This window comes from Crotalus tigris, unplaced genomic scaffold (assembly GCF_016545835.1).
Source record: "Crotalus tigris isolate CLP2741 ecotype Arizona unplaced genomic scaffold, ASM1654583v1 scf7180000017663.5292952, whole genome shotgun sequence".
NCBI lineage: Eukaryota > Metazoa > Chordata > Lepidosauria > Squamata > Viperidae > Crotalus > Crotalus tigris.
The window spans coordinates 1,756,741-1,779,901 of record NW_024096550.1 but is presented as its reverse complement, the minus strand read 5'-3'; the positions used below and the strand labels follow the sequence as shown (position 1 = coordinate 1,779,901).

At 38.4% G+C, this 23,161-nt stretch overlaps 1 pseudogene; it reads left to right on the top strand.

Annotated features, from left to right (window-relative positions):
- Positions 1–23,161, top strand: part of LOC120304842 — a 49,576-nt pseudogene that overhangs the window by 15,105 nt on the left and 11,310 nt on the right.

Sequence of the window (23,161 nt, the reverse complement as noted above, 5' to 3'; positions counted from 1 at the left end):
TCCGGACCCCCAATGGATCCAGTTAGCCGTATGGCACTTGAGCACTCAGTTTTAGCTCGGGAGCACTGCTTGCCAGGAGTCATTTCTATAATCCAGGCCTCCCGTCGGGCTTCTACCAACCGTATTTATGAGGCCACATGGAGAAATTCCTGTTCCTGGTGCTCAAAGCACCACCTGACATTACCGGATTTGACAATTCCTCACATATTGGATTACCTCCTGGATGGTCTGGAGAGGGGTCTGGCTCCAAACACTCTTCGCAGACAGATCGCTGCTCTTTCCTTCATCCTTACATGTGAATCTGCAACTTCCCTGGGTCACCATTCCTTGATCCGATCATTCATCAAGGGTGCTACCAACACTAAGCCCCCTGTAGTCCATAGATATCCCTCCTGGGAACTACCGAGGGTTTTGCAAGCTCTTACCAATACGCCCTTTGAGCCCCTCAAAACATGCAAATTGCGATACTTATCTCACAAGGTAGCATTTTTGATGGCTATCACCTCCGCGCGGCGGATTTCCAAATCAGCTGCTCTCTCCACTAGAGATGATTTGTGTATCTTTCACCGGGACCGAGTGGTCCTTCATCTTGATCCGACCTTTGTTCCAAAGGTAAATTCCTTATTTCACAGAACTCAGGAAATTGTGTTACCAGATTTCTGTCCTAATCCCTCACGTGCTCTGGAACTACAGTGGCACCTGCTGGATGTCCGCAGAGCTCTCTGTTATTATATCTCGTGGACAGCTGCCTTCCACTCTACCAAGGCCCTTTTTGTTTCCTATCATCCTCCTTCCAGGGGCAGGAAAGTGTCTTCCTCCATGATTGGCAGGTGGATTAGGGCTTGTATTGCTGAGTCGTATCGAGTGGATTCAGTGCCGGTTCCAGGGCGCATCATGGCCCATTCCACCCGTAGCACAGCTACTTCTGCAGCCTGGGACACTCGTCCATTGAAGACGTTTTCAGAGCGGCCACATGGTCCTCTCCGTCACCTTTAATTAGGCATTACAAAATTGACAAGTTCGCCTCGGCGGAGGCATCATTTGGCAAGAGGGTTCTGCAACAGGTACTATCTCAGTGCCACACTGGGCAGGCCTGATTCCCTCCCTTAGGGACAATAAGCTTTGGTATGTCCCATTGGTGGATTCTCCATCTCCAGTGCTGGAGAAGGGGCGTTGTCTTACCTGAACGCCTTTTCTCACCACAGAGATGGAGAATCCACTCCCACCCTAGTAGGTTATTAGGCCTAGAGCTACATTTATGAGCCAACATGTCTTGCTGTCAGTCATGGCTTTGCCTTTGTCAAGACTTGGATCCTCTAGCCCAGGAGAGGCGTGGCAACTTTGGTTGACTTGATCTGATTGAGCAGGAACACAGTCTAAACCCATTGGTGGATTCTCCATCTCCGTGCAGGTAAGACAATGCCTCTTTTACTGGCCGATCTTCTTCTCCGTCGGCCCTCAGAGATAGCTCGGACAGCTGGAGGTGCCGCCGCTCATCCACAGCTGAGCAAAACCTCCTTGACAGAAGTCGCACCCTCCAGGGTGACTTTCAACCTGCATAAAGGTCTACCAGCGGAGGGAAGCTAGCTGACGAGGAGACAAGTCTCTTCGTGCAGCTAGAGGCGCCGTGATCTGGAACCGGAAGTTGCCAGTCTAGACTCTTGAGTTTGTAAATCCTTCCCTCTTTCCACTAACATTAGTGGGTGGAAGTGGCAAGAAGGTGACAAGCAACAGGGAGAAAGCAGAACTATTTAACTCATTTTTTGCATCTGTCTTTACACAAAGGGAAAAAAACAGATCAACCTATCAAAAATAGTGCCATAAAAAACAAAATAGAAACACAAATTAAGATAGGCAAGAAAATGGTTAGTGAGCACCTGTCCAGCCTAGATGAGTTCAAATCACCAGGACCAGATGGATTACACCCCAAGGTTCTCAAGGAACTGGCAGATGTGATATCGGAACCACTGAACTATATTTTTCAAAGATCCTGGAACACAGGGGAACTACCAGAGGACTGGAAAAGAGCTGATGTAGTTCCCATCCTCAAAAAAGGAAAAAAAATGGATCCAGGAAATTACAGACCTATCAGCCTGACCTCAATACCTGGGAAGATCCTGGAAAAGATAATCAAACAACAAATCAACGAACACCTAGAGGCAAACAAAGTCATTACTAAAAGCCAACATGGGTTTGTCAAAAATAGATCATGCCAGACAAATCTTATTGCATTCTTTGACCAAGTGACAAAATTAGTGGATCAGAGGAATGCTGTGGACATAATTTACTTGGACTTCAGTAAAGCATTTGATAAAGTAGATCACAACCTACTACTTGATAAGATAGAAAAATGTGGGGTATACAGAATCACCACCAGATGGATCCGTAGCTGGCTGACCGGCCGTACTCAGCGAGTGGTCCTCAATGGAACTGCATCTATATGGAGGGAAGTGTGTAGTGGGGTGCCCCAGGGCTCTGTTCTGGGCCCAGTACTCTTCAACATCTTCATCAACGATTTGGATGAAGGGCTAGATGGGGAACTCATCAAATTTGCAGACGACACCAAGCTGGCAGGAATAGCCAACACTCCAGAAGACAGGCTTCAGATACAGAAGGATCTGGACAGACTTGAACACTGGGCACTAACTAACAAAATGAAATTCAATGGTGAAAAAAGCAAGGTTATACATTTAGGCAAGAAAAACCAAATGCACAAGTACAGCATAGGTGGCACCATGCTCAATAGTAGTAACTGTGAGAGGGACATCGGAGTCCTAGTAGACAATCACTTAAATATGAGCCAGCAGTGTGCTGCAGCTGCCAAAAAGGCCAACACAGTGCTAGGCTGCATTAAAAGAGGGATAGAATCAAGATCACGTGAAGTATTAATACCACTCTTCAATGCCTTGGTAAGGCCACACTTGGAATACTGCATCCAGTTTTGGTCACCACGATGTAAAAAAGATGTTGAGACTCTAGAAAGAGTACAGAGAAGAGCAACAAAGATGATTAGGGGACTGAGGCTAAAACATATAAGGAACGGTTGCTAGAATTGGGTATGTCTAGTTTAACGAAGAGAAGGACAAGGGGGGACATGATAGCAGTATTCCAATATCTCCGGGGCTGCCATAAAGAAGAGGGAATTAAGCTATTTTCCAAAGCACCTGAAGGCAGGACAATAAGCAACGGGTGGAAACTAATCAAGGAGAGAAGCAACCTAGAACTAAGGAGAAACTTCCTGACAGTGAGAACAATTAATCAGTGGAACAGCCTGCCTCCAGAAGCAGTAAATGCTCCAACACTGGAAGTTTTTAAGAAGAGACTGGACAGCCATTTGTCCGAAATGGTGTAGGGTTTCCTGCCTGAGCAGGGGGGTGGACTAGATGACCTCCAAGGTCCCTTCCAACTTTACTACTATTACAATCTTGTCGGCCTAGACTCTTTAATTTCTTTAGGTCTATTCTCCTCATGTTTCCCTTCATTTTTCCCATTCTCAATATCCTCTCGAAACTCAACTCGTTTGCCTTTAGATTCAGTGGCCTGCCTAGTATGTCTCCTTCCTCTCTTGCCTCTCTTTCAACTACATCTTCCTCGCTGCCGAAGTTTTCCCTATAGAATTCCTCTGCTTTATCTACTGAGTCTAAGCAGAACTTTTTCTCCTGCCATGTAACCAGAATCCGTTCTGGGGTCAACCATCTAAAGTTGATATTTTTCCTCGTCAGTTTAAAAGTTATGTGTTGGTAGGGCCTTCTCAAGTCTCTCACTCTTTTAGGTACTTGTTTAAGTACAATCAGCTGTTTACCTCGGTATTCCAATGAGTCATCTCTGAACCTAAAGAGAATTTTGATTGATTTCTTGGTAAATCTAACGTGTACCTCTCTGGGAAGATTGTGCCGTCTCATCTATCTCACTCTGCTGGACCCTAGAGCTCCCGCTAGTATATCTGACATTATTACTGGGAGATCTTCACCTTTCATCTCTCCTACATTTTGGAACCGTAAATAGTGAGCAGCCTTCTCAAATTCCAGGGAAATAACTGTAGCTTCTAATTTTTTGTTAGCTTGAACTAACCTTTTGTTCATTTCATCTACTGTCAGCTCTTGTTTGTCCATCCTTTCCTCCATTTCTGAGAGTTTTTGTTTGTTTTTCATAATTTGCTGGGTGAAAGGATTCAAGTTTCCCATCCATGGACTTGATTTTATCCTTAAGTTCCCTTGTATCGTTCCTTACTTCCCCTATTTCTTTTTTTAGATCTTCGTGATTCTTGCACATTAACTCTTGCATTGATTGCAATATTTGCTGCAAGTCTCTAAATGAGTTTGCCCTATCTTTTTGTGCCATTTCTTCTAGCGATCTTTGCCTGGCAGGGTTCGGTTCCAGCAATGTAGTCTGAGATGTCTGTTTCCTCCCTATTCCAACCCTTGTAAGATTGGGGATACTAGACATTTTTTTCAATTCTCCAAACCAACCTCCCCACTTATTTACAATTGTTACAATATTTTCCAGAATATCAGAATTATCACTGGGAATCAAAGATTCCTGTTAATATATCTACTTAACATATGCAGACAAGATTAGATACACTTAACAGTCACTTTCCCTTGTTATTACTTTTTTTTCCTCTTGTGGCAATTCTCAGTTTAGCCAGTAGGTGTCACTGTGGCTTTGTCTCTAATATATGATCTGCCTGTTCATATCAAAATGACTACCTCTTTCTTCTTCCATGCATTCGCTCTGTGCCTTAAAGTACACTTGCCTTCCAAAGTTAAACTTCCTTCCTTGGAATAAAGAAAGAAAGAAGAGACTCCTATTCTCTTCTCTGTAAATCCAACCAACTTAGTAAATGTGTAGGCAAACCTTTTAAGCTCAAACCTTCCTTTTCGCCGCTTTTCCAGGAACGAGAGAAATCCCTCCTCCTCTCTTGTAGGCAATTAAAGTCTTCAAATTTCTGTCGAAATCCTCCAGGGCGCTCTTACACCGAATCCCTTCTGTCCAGGATCACTGCTCAAGTAAATTTCAACTGGAGCTGTCTTGTCTCCATCCAGTTACTCCACCACTAAACTTCGGCCAGCTGACAGCTGTCATTCCTTCACATTGTTGGCCATTTTTTTCCTCCGCTTAACTTGCCAAAGCTTCTCCTGAGTTTGCTATCCTGACCGCCATCTGGAACCGCTCCCCAGGGCGCCTTGTTATTCCCAGTCCCCCTCCAGGAAACTAGGGACCCCAAAGGGTCTGTCAAGCAGTCGGAAACGAGGGTAGACACTTCGGAGAATCATCCAACACACCCGTTCTTCTTGGCAGCTGGCCCCACCCCCACCCCACCTTTCAATAAATTTTTAACAGTGTTTTAATCACCCTTGTTTTTTTAATTTTTAACTTTTATATACTGTTATTTATATTTTAGTATTTTTGTACATTGCTCAGAGTCCCTCTGTGATGGAGTTGGATGGTTCAAAAATGTGATAAATGAATAGCAAATATGTGACACAGTAAATGTGTCTAAACAAGGTAGAATATATTTCCTCAAATAATACACTGTTTCTGGAGGAGCATTGTACTTATAGATAACATACAATAAATCATATATTCTTGGTTGTTGTTTGTTTGTTTTTTTGCAGGACCTAGACCACAGGTCAGCAACCTGCTGCTCCGGAGCCGCATGCGGCTCTTTGAGCCTTCCCCTGTGGCTCCCAGCCTCCTCTGCCTTTGCAGAGAGAGACAGAGTCAGAGAGAGGCAATTGCGCTTCCCTGCTTTTCTCTCTCTCTCTCTCTCTCTCTCTCTCTCTCTCTCTCTCTCTCTCTCTCTGTGTTTGTGTGTGTGTGTGTGTGTGTGTATATGTGTAAAAGAGAGTGCACTCACAGTGTCCTCTGAGGAGCTGAAAAGCTTACTGGGCGGAGCTCCTCCCTTTGCTGCGTCTCTGCAGGAAGCAGGAAGCAGGAAGGGCAGGAGAGAGCTAGCTAGCCCAGCTAGGCTGACTCAGGAATTCTGGGAGTTGAAGTCCATGAGTCATAAAAGAGCCGAGGTTGACTACCCCTGAGCTTGTTGGAGAACAGCTTGAAGCTTGCCAGGTGAGCAACAGATAGGAGGGGGGGGAGAAAGAGAGAGAGGGGGGGAGAGAGAGAGAGAGAGAGGAAAGAGAGAGAGAAAGAAAGAGAGTGGGGGAAGAGGAGTGGCAGACCAAGGGCAGATAGAGAGGGAGGGAGGGAGAGAGACAGAGAGAGACCCTTTTGACATCTAAAATGAAGATAACACTGCATATATCCTTTTTTTACCTGTGTGTGTATGTGTATGTGTATGTGTATATATATATATATATATATATATATATATATATATATACACACACACACACACACACATACATACATATACACACACACACACACATATATACACACACACATACATACACACACACAAACACACACACACACCTATAATAAAGGTAAAAAAGGATATGTGCTGTGTTATCTTCATTTTAGATATCAAAAGGGTTTTGCGGCTCCCAGTGTTTTGTTTTTGGTGGGAAACGGGTCCAAGTGGCTCTTCAAGTGTTTTGGATTGCCTACCCCTGACCTAGACCAATCATTTTATTGGTACATGGTTTTCTGTCGGAAGGGAGATGTTGGATTGCAAATCTTCCTAGGAACAGCTTGGGATTTTTCCTAGCAAATGCTGGCTATGATGTCTGGATGATAAATAACAGAGGGACCACTTGGTCTAGAAGACACCAAGACTTTTCAATTGACCAGCAAGAATTCTGGGAATTCAGGTAAATTCCAAAGAGAGTTGATAGAGGAAATATTTAGTCGAGGTCTACCAATTTGTTAGGAAAGAATGTTGAACATTTATGTAAATTAAAGAATAAATATTTCCATATTATTTTAACCAAGTTTAAAATGGATACAATAAACATTTATCCAGAAAGCAATGTCACAAAGTACAAATATATAAAAATAGAAAATAGGTTAACAGCTACCATAACAATAACAATTTTGACATATATGCACTAATGAAGCATCAAGTTTTCAGTTATAAAATGTTATTTTCTTTTAACCACAATATATTTCCATTATAATTTTCTTCATTAAAAACCTTTTGGTTTTCTTGCCAAAAAGATGACCTTCGGAGGTCAATAAACTGAGGATCCAGATTGTTGGGGGCAATATGCTGACTCTGTAAACTGCTTAGAGGGGGCTGTAAAGCACTATGAAACAATATATAAGTCTACTGTTATTTTATGACATCACATAAGTATAGTAATCTTCTAATATACCTCCTGCAATGAGTCATGTGCTACAAAAAAGACATAAGTCAAATAAGGTGTCACTGAACAATGTAGGATGGTGGGAACAGGGAAGGAACATTTATTTTAATAAAAGGAGTCTTGTAAGTCTTCTAATGATGTGAATCTTTGAATTGTAATTGACAGATTCTAATGAAACCTTAAGCTTATGGACTAAAAGGAAAACTAGAAATATAGTGATCACCCTAGATGTGCTTTGCTCTTCTGTTCATCTTATTGGATTGTACCAGGAAGTGAATAAGTTCCCTTCTGGTAATATATTTAAAGCTACACTAGTCAGTCAATTGATTCTAGTAGGTATGATTGGGTAGAAGAGGTCTCATCCTTGGCCCAATTTATGTGGTGGGTGCCCTTAGGTTTGGTGCCTTTTCTTCTCCTTTTAGCATTTACATGAGATTGGTTGAGTTCATCCATCACCATGGGGTGAAACATCAATATGTCGATGATAACTTATTATTTACCTTTACCCATGGCAAATTAAATGATGCCCTGAATGTTTATCTCAGGGTTTGGAGACTGTGAAGATGTGGATGGACAAAAACAGGCTTCAAATGGACCCTGACAAGACTGAATGGTTCTGGATCTTGGGGCCCACTAGTTCCAAGACTATGCAATCTTTGATGCTGGATGGGGTTGCGCTGCCCCAGACAGATCCAATGGGCAATTTGAGGGTCATCCTAGACTCACAACTCCTGCACGATGAGCAGGTGACAGTCATTTATAGAAGAGTTCTTCTTTGTCTTGTGAGCCCATTGCTTCTGTTCCTGAATTGGCAGACTGATTACACTCATGTCATAACCACCTCCAAATTGGACTATTGCATTGCTCTACATAGGATCGTCCTTGGAGAATATCTAGAAGTTTCAGCTAGTGCAGATTGCAGCAGCATGAGCCATTATGTGCACTCCTAGAACAGAGCATGTTACACCTTTGTTCTGTAAGATGCATTGATTGCCAATTTGCTTCCAATTCAAGTGCTGGTTTTGTTCTTCAAAGCCTCTCATGGCACCGGACTGTGTTATCTCTGGGACTATCTCTCCCCAATTATATCATCCTGCCTGATTAGATCAGGCAGAATAGACATGCTGTAGGCATGTCACCACTTCAGCAGAACCAGTAGCTAATTTTTTGTTGCCCAGGCCCAGAATGGACTTCCGAAAGTGGCATCCACACAGAGAACTGGTTGTTCACATATTTGAATCCCACCACTGGCTGTAGTAACACCAAATAGAGACCAAGAGACTTGTCTTCTCTGCCATGGCACCCACTTTATGGAATATGCTTTCCCTCAAAATTAGATTCATTCCATCCATTTTGTCATTTTGCAAGTTCCTCAATACCTGGTTATGTTACCAGGCTTCGGCTCCCAGGGAACAAAAGACATGCTTTGAGGCCTCCTTTCTTGAAGTGGCCATTCTTATGCTCTCTCTGCCCAGAGTTTGTATATTTGTTTTTATAATATGTATTTTAATATGGATTTTTATATTTTTATATCTTCTGTTTACTTGATTGTTATACAACATCCAGAACCACTCTTGGTGAGATGGGAAGTTTTACAAATTTGATTGATGATAATACAATACAACAAAACACAACATAATGCAACACTACACAATACAACATGTAACATAACATAGCATAACAAAACAAAACATAACAAACAACACAAATATTTCTGTTAAGGGCCTTTAACAAGGGTCCAAATATACATCCCTAAAATTTCCAATTTTTAAAATGGCTCACTATAGCCATCACCCCTACCATTTTTGTGAACAAATCTATTTTCAATTATTATTTTTTTAAAAAAACAGGAAAAACTAGAGCATCTCTGTGTTAGTCTGAGGTATTGCTGAGACCTTGCTCAGTAGGTTTTGATCGGGTGCTTCAACCTAATGTCCAAGAATAGTAACATAGGCAAATAACTTACAGAGGTGTTTTATATATATTTTTGTGTTACAGTTTTCATGAAACAGCAATTTATGATATACCAGCAACAATAAACTTCATCCTACAGAAAACAAAACAAAACTCTTTATATTACATTGGCCATTCCCAAGGAACAACAATGGGTAAATTAAGAATATAGTCTTGGCATTATTTTATTATTTCACCTCTTGGAACCGCTCGCACCCTGTTGGTTTTCCGTAAGCTGCTTAAAACCTGGCTTTTCTGGCAGGCCTGGGGTTTATAAAATCTGACCCCTGGATGACTGTTCTTGTACTGTTTGTTTTGTTATATTTTATGTGTTTTTATTGTTAGCCGCCCAGAGTCCTCCGGGAGTGGGGCGGCTTATAAATTTAAAAAAAAAAAAATTGTTTTCCTCTGTCTACCAGCAGTCCATTTTCAACTGGAATGAGCAAATGCAAGAAATTGTCTATGTAATTATGTTTGTTTTTCTCCATATCATTCACCCAGCAGTTTGTGTCTCTTTTATGAAACCTTCAAAATTTATCCTAGTTAAGGGCCATTGACATCTTTATAAGGATGGCTATCAAGAATGTATAAATGCCATTTGAGCCAATACAGAGAGGGCCTTGATTTCAAGAAGGTTCACTATTTTGCCTGAATGGAGCAAAGCACCTTATTGAAGTTGAAGTTTGCCTCTTTTTTCCAACATATCTTTTTCTAATCCTAAAACGTTTTATTGCCTTGGCTCTTCATGCATTCTTCTTCCTAGATCACTGCTATTTTTAATTCTTCTGCTCTTTAAGCCTAAGGTATCGGCGCTGTTTTAGACAGTGGCAGTAAGGTTGGAAACCAGTTCCAAAATACTTTTCTGGTACTAAATAGTGCTCTTCTCAAATAAATAAGGAGGTTCTCCTTTCTATATAAAAAAGAAGGGAGTGTCATATTGCTGTCAGCCCTGTCCCAGCTTGGGCATTTAGGAATGAAAGACCCTTGACTCTATTAGTAGAGAAAAGTATACTTTTACTAAAGCCAAGTGGTTACAGCATAAGCAAAGCCAGCTCTGACTATCCCCAGGTAAACCTTGTGATTTTCCTCTCTCCCAGATCCTTCCAGGTCCTCCCCCCCTTGGTCATCTGGTCAGTGTCCAATAGTATTCAAATGAGATGTTTGTAACAGTCCCAAGGTTTGGCATCTCTTTGGTGGATGTTTACATTCCATTCTCGCACTTATGTCCTTGGATCTCTCATTAGCCCCTCTGATTCCTGCCATCCCTTTCTCAGTGTTACCCCCCTTCCCTTTTTATAGCAGGTTGCCATCAATGCAAAACGAAGTGTAAGTGGCATGATGGCAAATTTATTTATATTTAGAGTTCTTATTTGGAAGTTGTTGCATATAAATATAGCCTATTTGTAATAAATCTTGCTGGGGGGTGATGCGCACATCATCCTGGAGCTCTGTTCTGGCCTTTCCTGAAAGCCTCTGCTAAAGAAATGGAGGCCATGGGCAATGCGTGCGAGCAGCACCAAGCGGCCATAGAAGAAGTGGGCTGGCAGCAGCCATGTGAGGTCAGGCAGGTATCAGGGCATGGAAGGCCTGGCTCTGGGACTCCTCAAGTAAGCAGGTGCAGGGCGCATGGGGCAACTCTACCCCCCCACCCCATCCTAGATTGATTTTTATCTGTGCACTTTGAGCCACCTCATTCAACCAGATGGTGGGTTGGAGTGGGCCGGATCTTAACTAGGGTTTATTTTGGGGGTGGGGTTTACATTAGGTGCAGGCATAAAAATCAAGCTTGGGCTTATTTTCGGGATAGGTCTTATTTTCAGGGAAAGATGGTATATTGGTAGCTTCCCTGGTTCCTGCAATCTCTCTCCTTTTCTTATTAGGTGCTTTATTAGATAAGTATGGTTGGATTCCAGAGCCTGTGGCCAAAGATAACAGTAAATGAGCAGATAATAGGAAAAGTGTTAAAACAATTTTCTATGTTACTCACCTATAAATATGCTGAGATTATAAAATAGGTGCTCTCTAAGGATGTAGAATGGGTGGAATCTGAGCATATTCAGAAGTACTTCTTTCAGCTGATTGAAAATTCTGTTAAGTGTTTCTTCCTCTTATCAAGTAAGTCAGGTGGAAGCATTAAGGTAAAAGGGGGGAGTGAGGGAGATAAAAAGGAAGACATTCCTTAAGATTTCATATGGGAAGGGTATTAGAAGTTATGTTTACTTGAACTGATGATTCAAGTACAATGATTTCTCCTTTTCATAAAAAAAAATCCCCCTACACCAGGGCTACATTCTCTCCCAATAGTTCAGGGGTCTTCAAACTTGGCCCTTTTATAACTTGTGGACTTCAACTCCTAGAATTCATCAGCCAGAGTGCCTGGCTAAGGAATTCTGGGAGTTGAAGTCCACAAGTCATAAAAGGGCCAAGCTTGAAGACCCCTGCAATAGTTCTTTAGCTAGTGTGTTGCATGATCATAGGAACATTCAAAGCAAGAGTACCAAAAAAAAAAAAAAAAGGCTATATGAGAATATCCACCATTCACACATGGTCTGTCACCATCTTATTTATTTAGTAAATAAATAGTCTGGGAATTTATAAAGAAATCCTTGCACCCCAATGAGAAAAGTATAAAAAGGTTATTTTGGGGGTAGTGGGGGAGAATTTCCCCAAAAGTTTCAGAGCAGCTCTACTAAAAGTAAACAGAAGTTAATTCTACAGCAATCATGCAATCCTACAGTTTTAATCCTTCCTTGCTTTTTCTTGATTTCCAGGTTTCATTGCTTTTGCAATCTTGCGCTATCTCTCTGAAAGAGTGAAGCTCTTTTTTATTAAAAAGTTTTTATTTTCCATTTATTCATACAAAATAAAATAAATTCCTAACCATTGGTACCGGCTGCCCATTCCCCCCAGACTGCGTCCACCCTCTCTAATACTTCCCTACTTCCCTCCTCTTTCTCTCCTCCCCTCCTACTCTCTTCCCCTCCCCTTCTCCTCTAACTATCCTACTTCCTCCCTACTCCTTCCTCCCCTCTCATCCCTCTCACACACATGAACGCAGCATAGGGGAAATGTCCAAGCATTTACCATGACTATATTATCATTACCCACCCTCAACCCTCCCCCCCTCGCTTCCCAGAGCAGAGTACAGGGTTATTAATAAGAAAGTTAACAATAATAAAAAAAAGAAAAGAAGAAAGAAAAAAAAAGAAAAAAAGAAAAAAAAACATCATACTTAACCTTTAACTCCCCTTAAATTAAGTCATATAAATAAATCTCTACAATAGTTACTATAAAATTTACTCATAAAATAAATGAAACTTTATAGTCCCATATTTTTTCTGAATATAATTTATCTATCTTCTCCATACAATAATATATCTTTCTTGTGTATGATCCTTCAAATAAGCAGAAATTTTTGCCATTTCTGCAAAGTTAGAAACTTTAAATATCCATTCTTCTAAAGTAGGCAACAAGTCCTTCTTCCAATACGAGCCTACTAATAACCTTGCTGCAGTTAATAAATTCAACATTAAAGTAGTTTCTTTGTCATTTAAATCCACAAAGATACCCAATAAGAATAATTGAGGGGTGAATTTGGATACATACAAGATAATTTTTTAGGATCTAAATGCCATCTGTAAAACATTTTATAAAAATTTCCCTCAAATTTTAAGCTTGTGTAAATTTAACATTTCTAATCCAAATTGTCTCCCATAAGTCCAATGGGATCAGATCCTGGATATTCTGAGCCCATTTAATCATACAGTCTTTAACCAATTCTGTTTCAGAGTCTAATTCTATTAAAACATTGTAAATTCTTTTTATATGGGCCTGACTCTGATCTTTAATCTGAATAACCAGATTTCCATCTTCTAGTGTTATTCCTTCTTTCTTATCTACAGTCCACCTGTCCACTATTTGTCAATATTGAAACCATGACTGTAGAATATTTTCTTGCCTTAATACATCTAGAGATTTTAAATGCCAATCCGAACCTGACCAAGTTAATAATTCTTTATACGAAATTTTATCAAAGTTCTTAGAAATCCCCTCAATTGCATGTCTAGGAATCCCCCAGATAGGTATTTTATAGTTTAACCTATAATAATACTTTTTCCAAACTCGAAGTAAGGCACTCCTCAAAATATGTGATTTGAAATCCCGGTCCACTTTCTTATTAAAAATTAAATATGCATGCCAACCATACATTAAATCCCACCCTTCAAGAACAAGAATATCCTTATTTAGTAATAGTAATAGTAGTAAAGTTGGAAGGGACCTTGGAGGTCATCTAGTCCAACCCCCTGCTCAGGCAGGAAACCCTACACCATTTCGGACAAATGGCTGTCCAGTCTCTTCTTAAAAACTTCCAGTGTTGGAGCATTTACTGCTTCTGGAGGCAGGCTGTTCCACTGATTAATTGTTCTCACTGTCAGGAAGTTTCTCCTTAGTTCTAGGTTGCTTCTCTCCTTGATTAGTTTCCACCCATTGCTTCTTGTCCTGCCTTCAGGTGCTTTGGAAAAAAGCTTGATTCCCTCTTCTTTATGGCAGCCCCTGAGATATTGGAACACTGCTATCATGTCCCCCCTTGTCCTTCTCTTCATTAAACTAGACATACCCAATTCCAGCAATCGTTCCTTATATGTTTTAGCCTCCAGTCCCCTAATCATCTTTGTACTCTTTCTAGAGTTAAATTTGTTAAATTAAGCCAATCACTTATCCAAGTTAAGGCAGCTGCATCATAATATAATTTCAAGTTAGATGCTTTAAGTCCTCCTCTTTCTCGGGCATTTTGCAAAATCTTAAACTTAACCCTTGGTTTTTTCCCAGCCCAAATGAATTTATTGATACCCTTCTGCCATTCCTCCAAATTTACATCTTTTTTTAAAATAGGTATCATCTGAAACAAGAAAAGAAACTTTGGTAGAACATTCATTTTTACAGCTGAAATTCTCCCCAACAGTGACAAGTGCAGTTTTTTCCAGTCATTTAAATCCTTTTGCGCTTTTGCCCATAGTAATTCATAATTATTTTTATACAATTTTCCATTTGAGGCAGTTAAATATACTCCCAGATATTTAACCTTTTTCATCATCTGAAAACCTGTGGCTTTAACCAAACTTTCCTTGTCATTGGCTAACATATTCTTAGATAATATCTTAGTCTTATGGTTATTGACTTTAAAACCAGAAACTTTTCCATACTGTGTTATAAGTTCTAACAGATAATCAACCGCTCTAATCGGTTGTTCCAAAATCAAAACCAAATCATCCGCAAATGCCCGTAATTTATACTCATTTTTTCTTATCTTTATGCCCTTGATTACCGTTGATTCTCGAATCTGGATCAACAAAATCTCCAATGTTAAAACAAATAACAATGGAGATAATGGACATCCTTGTTTTGTCCCTTTTTCAATATTAAAAGTCTCAGTCAATCTCCCATTAACAACAATTTGAGCAGATTGTTGCTGATATATAGCTTTAAGTGCATGTAAAAAATTATCCCCAAAATTCATTTTCTCTACCAGTGAGAATAAGAATTGCCAATTTAATTGATCAAAGGCTTTTTCAGCATCCAAAAATATAAAAGGCACAGGAATCTGATTGTTCTTATCCAAATACTCAATTAAGTTAATAATTTGTCTAACATTATATTTCATGTATCGCCCTGTTATGAATCCTGATTGATCACTGTGAATCAAATCCTTCATAACCTGCATTAATCTATTTGCCAAAATTTTTGTAAAAATCTTGTAATCTACATTTAATAATGATATCGGCCTATAATTCTTAGGCTCTGTAAGATCTTGATCCTCCTTCGGAATCAATGATATAAACGCTCTTTTCCAAGAAGGAGGAACTTGTGCTCCCAGCAAGATACTATTAAAAAGCTCCTTTAATGGCTCCAACATTTCTTCATATAAATTTTTATAATACGTCAACGTTAATCCATCTGTTCCCGGAGACTTTCCCACCTTTAACTGCTTGATAGCTAAGCCAATTTCCTCCACAGTAATTAAATAATTCATCCCATTTTGCTGTTCCTCAGAAAGTTTAGGAAAATGTACTGCTTGTAAATATTTATCTATATCCATTCCCTTTATATTATCACTTGAGTATAGTTTTGTGTAAAAATCTAAAAAACTCTTTTTAATCAAATTTTGCTGAAAAACCTCAGTACCTTTATATTTTACTTTCTCTATAATCCTAGCCTTCTGTTTCTTTTGTAACTGACAAGCCAACCACCTCCCAGGCTTATTTGCATTACAAAAAGTATTATGTCTCATATAACGCAAATTGGTAGCCACCTGATCTGCCATCAACATATTAAATTGTTCCCTAAGCATCTTTATAGAAACCTTTAAGTTATTATCAGTTGGGTTAAGAGCAAGAGCTTCTTCTTTTATTTTAATCTCATCTTCTATTTCTCTACGTCTTTGTATCCTTTTATCCCTAGAAACTTTATTTAAATAAATTAAAATTCCCCTCATATATGCCTTACTGGTGTCCCAGACCATGGGCATTGATGTACCCTTATTCATATTTAAAGCAAAAAACTCCTTTAAATATTCTTTACATTTTTGTACAAACTCTCCCCGGGTAAACAAATTCTCATTCAGTCTCCAAGGCCTTCTGTTCCCATCTTCCAAGTATAGCTCCATCCACATAGGACTATGGTCTGAAAGGGTCTGGGAAAGATTTTTACCTTTCTCACCCTAGAAAGAAAATCACTAGTAATCAAAAAGAAGTCAATCCTTGAAAATGACTGGTGTCTATCCGAACAGAAGGTAAAATCTCTATCACTTGTGTTCCTTTCTCATCAAATGTCAATAAGTTCCAACTCTTCTTTCAAATCAAAAAAAGTTTTGGGTAATTTAGTTTGAATGAAATTTTTTGAAGAGCTCTTTTTATCTATAGTTATATCCAAAACTCCATTCCAATCACCCATGAAAATTACAGATTTATAATCCAACTGGGATATCTTCCTGTGCAAAAGCTTATAGAATTGCTTCTGTTGACTTCCGGTGGTTCCAGCGATGACGAATGGCGGCGTTTTACAAAGCCGCCCGTTCCTGGTGCATGTAAAAGCCGCGGGACTTTGACAATCAGCTGTCCCGCGGCTTGAATCTCCTCCCTGGGAAAAAGGGAGGAGGAGAGCTCTCAGGTAGAGGTAAGAGCTCCCCTGGATTCCTGTTATTTTGGGGATCGGAGGGTAGAGCTCCCTCGGAGCCTGAGCTACTCCTCGTTCCAGGGAGACTTCATTCCGAAGTTTTTGGGATGAAGCAAGTTGCCGCTTCCACATCTGCTTTTTTTTCCAGCTGCTTGTGAGTATTTGAAAGCAGACGGAGCAGACCAGGAGAGACTGTGCTTAAGTTTGATGGTGCCTTTAACTTCAGCAAGTTTCCTCTTCCTTTTCTTTTGTTCACTTTACCTTTAGAAGAAAGGGAAAGTGAAAACTAAAATGGCGATCGTCTTTCTTGCCTGATTTGCATTACAGAGTAAAACCTGGATACAGATTAACTCTTTAAATACAGAAGTAAGAATTTGGCTTTTATTCTTTCCTCTTTTTTTCTCTATTTTTTTTCTCTTTTTTTTAAGAACACTTAAAAGAACTGTGCCTTTTTTTTTTTTTCAATAAGAATCTTTCTTCTTGGAACTTAAGAAAATGGCTTCAAAACGTCTGCCTCCCGCCCCTAAGGTTCCCATTTCTTCTCCAATGCCTCAGCCTGCATCTCAGAAACCAAAATCACCTCCACCTTCTCCTCCTCCTCCTGCAATTTCTCTTAATGATTTACCAGATGCTTTAAAACAGCATGCCTTGGATATTAAGGAGGAGGTAAAAGATCTTATAATTGCAGAGAGGGCTAATACAGAAGAATTATTGGAGAAAAAGAATAAACAAGTAAGAGACCATATCCTTCTGGCCTTTCAGGGCTTAGCCCTGCACATAGAAAGGATTGATGACCAGATGGAAAAGAGTACTGAAAATGCATCAAGGATGGAATTTAGAATGCAGGAGGTAGAGAACAAGATAGAAATTACACAGGATGAACAAATCATTTCACAATATAGGGAGATGGAACATGCATTGCGTATCAGAGGCCTGAGGGAGAACCCTCAGGAAGACTTAAAGATGCTTATTGTGAAAGATATTGCTCCTAATCTTGGTTGGCGGCCTGAAATAATTGAGAATGAGATAGAAAAAATTTTTAGAGTTAATTCACGGGTTGCTAGACAGAGAAATCTACCAAGAGATGTGGTTATTTATTTTTCTAGAAGATCTATCCGTAATGAAATTATACAGGCTTTTTACAAACAAAAGTTTCAAATTGCTGATCAAGACGTGATAATTTTAAAAAAGATACCTCCAAAAATTTTAAGAGCCAGAAAAGATTTTACTTTCTTGTCTGATGAGTTGAAACATCGTCAAATTCAGTTCAGATGGGAGATTCCAAGAGGAATAATCGTAAATTATGAAGGGATACGTCACAGATTAACTACTGTTTCCAAAGCAAGAGATTTTTATCAGTCTATCTTAAAAGCAAGATTGTCACCACCTCCACAAATAAGGATTACGGAAGAGTCTCTTATGGCAGGAGCCTCATCAATGATGGTTATGGAACAAGCTGCACCGAATTCTGACATAAAAGAGCAAAGGATGACACGAGCTGCCCATAAACGTAAAGAAAAAGAGCAGTTGCAGAAGAGTGTTGAAAGTTTGGTTGTTACAGAGCCTGTGGGAGGGGCAAGACCAAAAAGATCTTCGACAGCAGATCTGCAGGCCATGCTCCAGAGGCTCCAGGCCGGTGGAGATGGTCAGGTTCCTGACCTGGAATGTTAATGGCTTAAACGTGCCCCATAAACGAAGAAAGATTTTCCATTATTTGAAACAACATAATAATGATTTGATATGTTTGCAGGAGACTCATATAACTTTAAAGGATTCTAAATTTTTGATGAATTCCCGTCTGGGCACACATTTTACTGCTCCAGCCCCTGAGAAAAAAGGGGGAGTGGTAATTTATGTGAAGAAAACTTTTTCAGCTAAACTAATTGAGGCTGACTCTGAAGGAAGATATCTTTTTGTGGAATTATTATTACAAGGCCGAAAGGTTCTTATTGTTGGACTATATGCTCCCAATCAACAACAGAAACAATTTTATAAGTTGCTGCATGGCAAGATATCTCAGTTGGATTATAAATCGGTAATTTTGATGGGTGACTGGAATGGGGTTTTAGACCCAACTATAGACAAAAGAAGTTCCTCTAAAACTTTTATTCAAACTAAATTACCTATGACTTTCTTTGATTTGAAGGAAGAATTGGAGCTTATTGATATTTGGCGAGAAAGGAATACAAGTGATAGAGACTTTACCTTTTATTCTGATAGACCCCAGTCATTTTCAAGGATTGATTTTTTTTTTTGATTACTAGTGACTTCCTCCCTAGAGTGAGGAAGGTGAAAATTTTTCCTAGAACATTGTCAGATCATAGTCCGGTGTGGATGGAGTTATATTCGGAAGACGGAAATAGAAGATCCTGGAGATTGAATGAGAACTTATTTAATCGGGAGGAGTTCGTACAAAAGTGTAAAGAACATTTAAAGTACTTTTTTACTATAAATATGAATAAGGGAACATCGATGTCTATGGTGTGGGACGCTAGTAAAGCATATATGAGGGGAATTTTGATTCAATTGAATAAAGTTTTTAGGGAAAAAGGTCACAAAGACGTAGAGAAATAGAAGAAGAGATCAAATCAAAAGAACAAGAGTTGGTTCTTAACCCTACTGATAATAATTTAAAGGTATCTATAAAGATGCTTAAGGAACAATTTAACATGTTGATGGCAGATCCGGTGGCTACCAATCTGTCGTATATGAGACATAATACTTTTTGCAATGCGAATAAGCCTGGGAGGTGGTTGGCTTATCAGTTACGAAAGAAACAGAAAGCTATAATTATAGAGAAAGTAAAATATAAAGGTACTGAGGTTTTTCAGCAAGATTTGATTAAAAAAAGCTTTTTGGACTTTTACACAAAATTATATTCAAGTGATAATATAAGGGTTTTGGATATAGATAAATATTTACAATCAGTACATTTTCCTAGACTTTCAGAGGAACAACAAAATGGGATGAATAGTTTAATTACTGTGGAGGAAATTGGCTTAGCTATTAAGCAGTTAAAGGTTGGAAAGTCTCCTGGAACAGATGGACTGACTTCTAGGTATTATAAGATTTTATCTGAAGAAATGATAGAGCCACTAAAGGAACTCTTTAATAGTATTTTGTTGGGTATGCAAGTTCCTCCTTCTTTGAAAAGAGCTTTTATATCACTGATTCCGAAGGAAGATCAGGATCTTACAGAGCCTAAGAATTATAGGCCAATTTCATTATTGAATGTTGATTATAAGATCTTTACAAAAATTTTGGCAAATAGATTAATGCAGGTTATGACAGACTTGATTCATAGTGATCAAGCAGGATTTATAACAGGGAGATATATGAAACATAATGTTAGACAAATTATTAACTTAATTGAGTACTTGGATAAGAATAATCAGATTCCTGTGGCTTTTATCTTTTTGGACGCCGAAAAAGCTTTTGATCAATTGGACTGGCAATTTTTATTTTCTTTGGTAGAGAAAATGAATTTTGGGGATAATTTTTTACATGCACTTAAAGCTATATATCAGCAGCAATCTGCACAAATTGTTGTAACTGGGGGATTGACTGAGAATTTCAATATTCAAAAAGGGACAAGACAAGGATGTCCATTATCCCCATTGTTATTTGTTTTAACATTGGAAATTTTATTGATTCAGATTCGGGAATCGAAGTTAGTTAAGGGTGTAAAGATAAGAATGAGTATAAATTGCGGGCATTTGCGGATGATTTGGTTTTAATTTTGGAACAGCCGAATCAGGCGATTGATGGTTTATTAGAACTTATAACACAGTATGGGAATGTTTCTGGTTTTAAAGTTAATAATTATAAGACTAAGATATTATCTAAGAATATGTCAGTTAAATAAAGGGAAAGTTTGATTAAAGCCACAGGTTTTCAGATGGTAAAAAAGGTTAAATACTTGGGAGTATATCTAACTGCTTCAAATGGAAAATTGTACAAGAACAATTATGAACCACTATGGGCAAAAGTCCAAAAGGATTTAATAGATTGGAAAAAAATGCAATTGTCATTGTTGGGGAGAATTTCAGCTGTAAAAATGAATGTTCTACCAAAGTTTCTTTTTTTGTTTCAGATGATACCTATTCTTAAAAAAGAGGCAAATTTGGAGGAATGGCAAAAGGGTATCAATAATTTTATATGGGCCGGGAAGAAACCAAGGGTTAAATTTAAGATATTACAGGATGCTCGAGAAAGAGGGGGACTTAAGGCACCCAATTTGAAATTATATTATGATGCAGCCGCCCTAACTTGGTTAAGTGATTGGCTTAATTTAACAAATATGGATATTCTTTTTTTGGAAGGTTGGGATTTAATATATGGGTGGCATGCATATTTAATTTTTAATAAGAAAGTTGATCGGACTTTTAAATCACATATTTTGAGGAATGCCTTACTTCGTGTTTGGAAGAAGTATTATTATAGATTAAATTATAAAATACCTATCTGGGGGATTCCCAGACATGCAATTGAGGGAAACTCTAAGGGGACAAATTTTGATAAAATTTCATATAAAGAATTGTTAATTTGTTCTGGTTCGAATTGGCATTTGAAATCCCTAGATGTATTAAGGCAGCAAAATATTCTACAGTCATGGTTTCAATATTTACAAATAATGGATAGATGGACTGTAGACAAGAAAGAGAGAATAACACTAGAAGATAGACAATTGGTTATTCAGATTAAAAACCAAGGTCCGGCTCATATAAAAAGAATATATAATGTTTTATTAGAGTTAGATTCGGAAACCGAATTGGTTAAAGATTGTATGATTAAATGGGCTCAGAATATACAGGAGCCGATCTCATTGGATTTATGGGAGATAATTTGGATAAGAAATGTTAAATTTACACAAGCTCAAAATTTGAGAGAAAATTTTTATAAAATGTTTTATAGATGGCATTTAGATCCTAAAAATTATCTTGTATGTATTCCAACATACAGCCCAAATGTTGGAGATGTGGCAATAATGATGGGACATACTTTCATATTTGGTGGAATTGTAAAAAAGTAAAGGCTTTTTGGATTATGATTTGGTGGAACATTCAAAAGATTTTTAGAAGAAAGATAAAGTTTACTCCTCAACTATTTTTACTTGGTATTTTTGTTGACTTAAATGAAAAAGAAACTACTTTGATGTTGAATTTATTAACTGCAGCAAGGTTACTAGTCGGTCTATATTGGAAGAAAGATTCTTTGCCTACTTTAGAAGAATGGATATTTAAAGTATCTAGTTTTGCAGAAATGGCAAAAATTTCTGCTTATTTAAAGGATCATACACAAGAAAGATATATTACTGTATTGGGAAGGTGGATAGATTATATTCAGAAAAAATATGGAATTAAAAAGTTTTATTTATTTTATGAATGAATATCAAATATTATAGAGAATTGTTTTATAAGTTATGGAGTTAAAGGTTAATTATGATATTTTTTTTCTTGCTCTTTTTTTTTCTTTTTTTTAATTATTATAATTTTCTTTTTCTTTTTTTTTCTTAACCCTGTATTCTGCTCTGGGAAGTGAAGGGAGGGGGGGTGGGGGTGGGAGGGAGGGAGGGTAAGGGGGGGTTCTCTATTTTAAAATTTTATTGTATTTTTATAAATGATTGTATGTTTTAAAAAATAAAAATTTTCAATAAAAAAAAAAAGAATTGCTTCTGTTGTTGATTAGGGGCATATAATCCAACAATAAGAACTTTCTTGCCTTGTAACAGTAGTCCCACAAATACATATCTTCCTTCATGATCAACCTCAATTAATTTAGCCGATAAATTTTTCTTCACATAAATTACAACACCCCCTTTTTTCCATGGAGCTGGAGCTATAAAATATGATCCCAAACGAGAATTTGTCAGATATTTTGAGTCCTTTGAAGTTATATGAGTCTCTTGCAAACATATCAAGTCATTATTATGTTGTTTCAAATCGTAGAAGACCTTTCTCCGTTTCTGAGGTGAATTTAAGCCACTAACATTCCAGGTCAGGAACTTGGCCATCTACACCGGCCTGAAGCCTTTGAAGCATAGCCTGAAGATTAACTGTCGAAGATCTTTTAGGTCTTGCCCCACCCACAGGCTCTGTAGTAACCATTCCTTCTACTTTATCACCACTCTTCTGCTGCTGCTCTTTTTCTTTGTGTTTATGGGCAGCTCGTGTCATCCTTTGATCTTTTATCTCAAGATTCTGTACAGGCAACACTGCTTGTTCCATGACCATCAATGAGGAAGCTCCTGCCATAACGGGCTCTTCAATTATCCTTGTTTGTGGAGGTGAAGACGGTCTTGCCTTTAGAATAGAGTGATAGAAATCTCTTGCCTTTAAAACTGTAGTTAATCTGTAACGTATTCCATCATAATTCACTACTATTCCTCTTGGAATCTCCCATCTGAACTGGATTTGACGACGTTTTAACTCATCAGACAGAAAAGTAAATCTTTTCTACCTCTTAAAATTTTTGGAGGTATTTCTTTTAAAATTATCACATCTTGAGCTGCAATTTGAAACCTCTGTTTATAAAAAGCCTGTATAATTTCATTACGAATAGATCTTCTGGAAAAGTAAATAACCACATCTCTTGGTAAATTTCTCTGTCTGGCAACCCGTGAGTTGACTCTGAAGATTTTTTCTATCTCATTCCCAACTACTTCTGGTCTCCATCCAAGATTAAAAGCAATATCTCTAACAATAAGCATCTTCAAATCTTCCTGGGAATTTTCTTTCAATCCTCGGATACACAATGCGAACTCCATT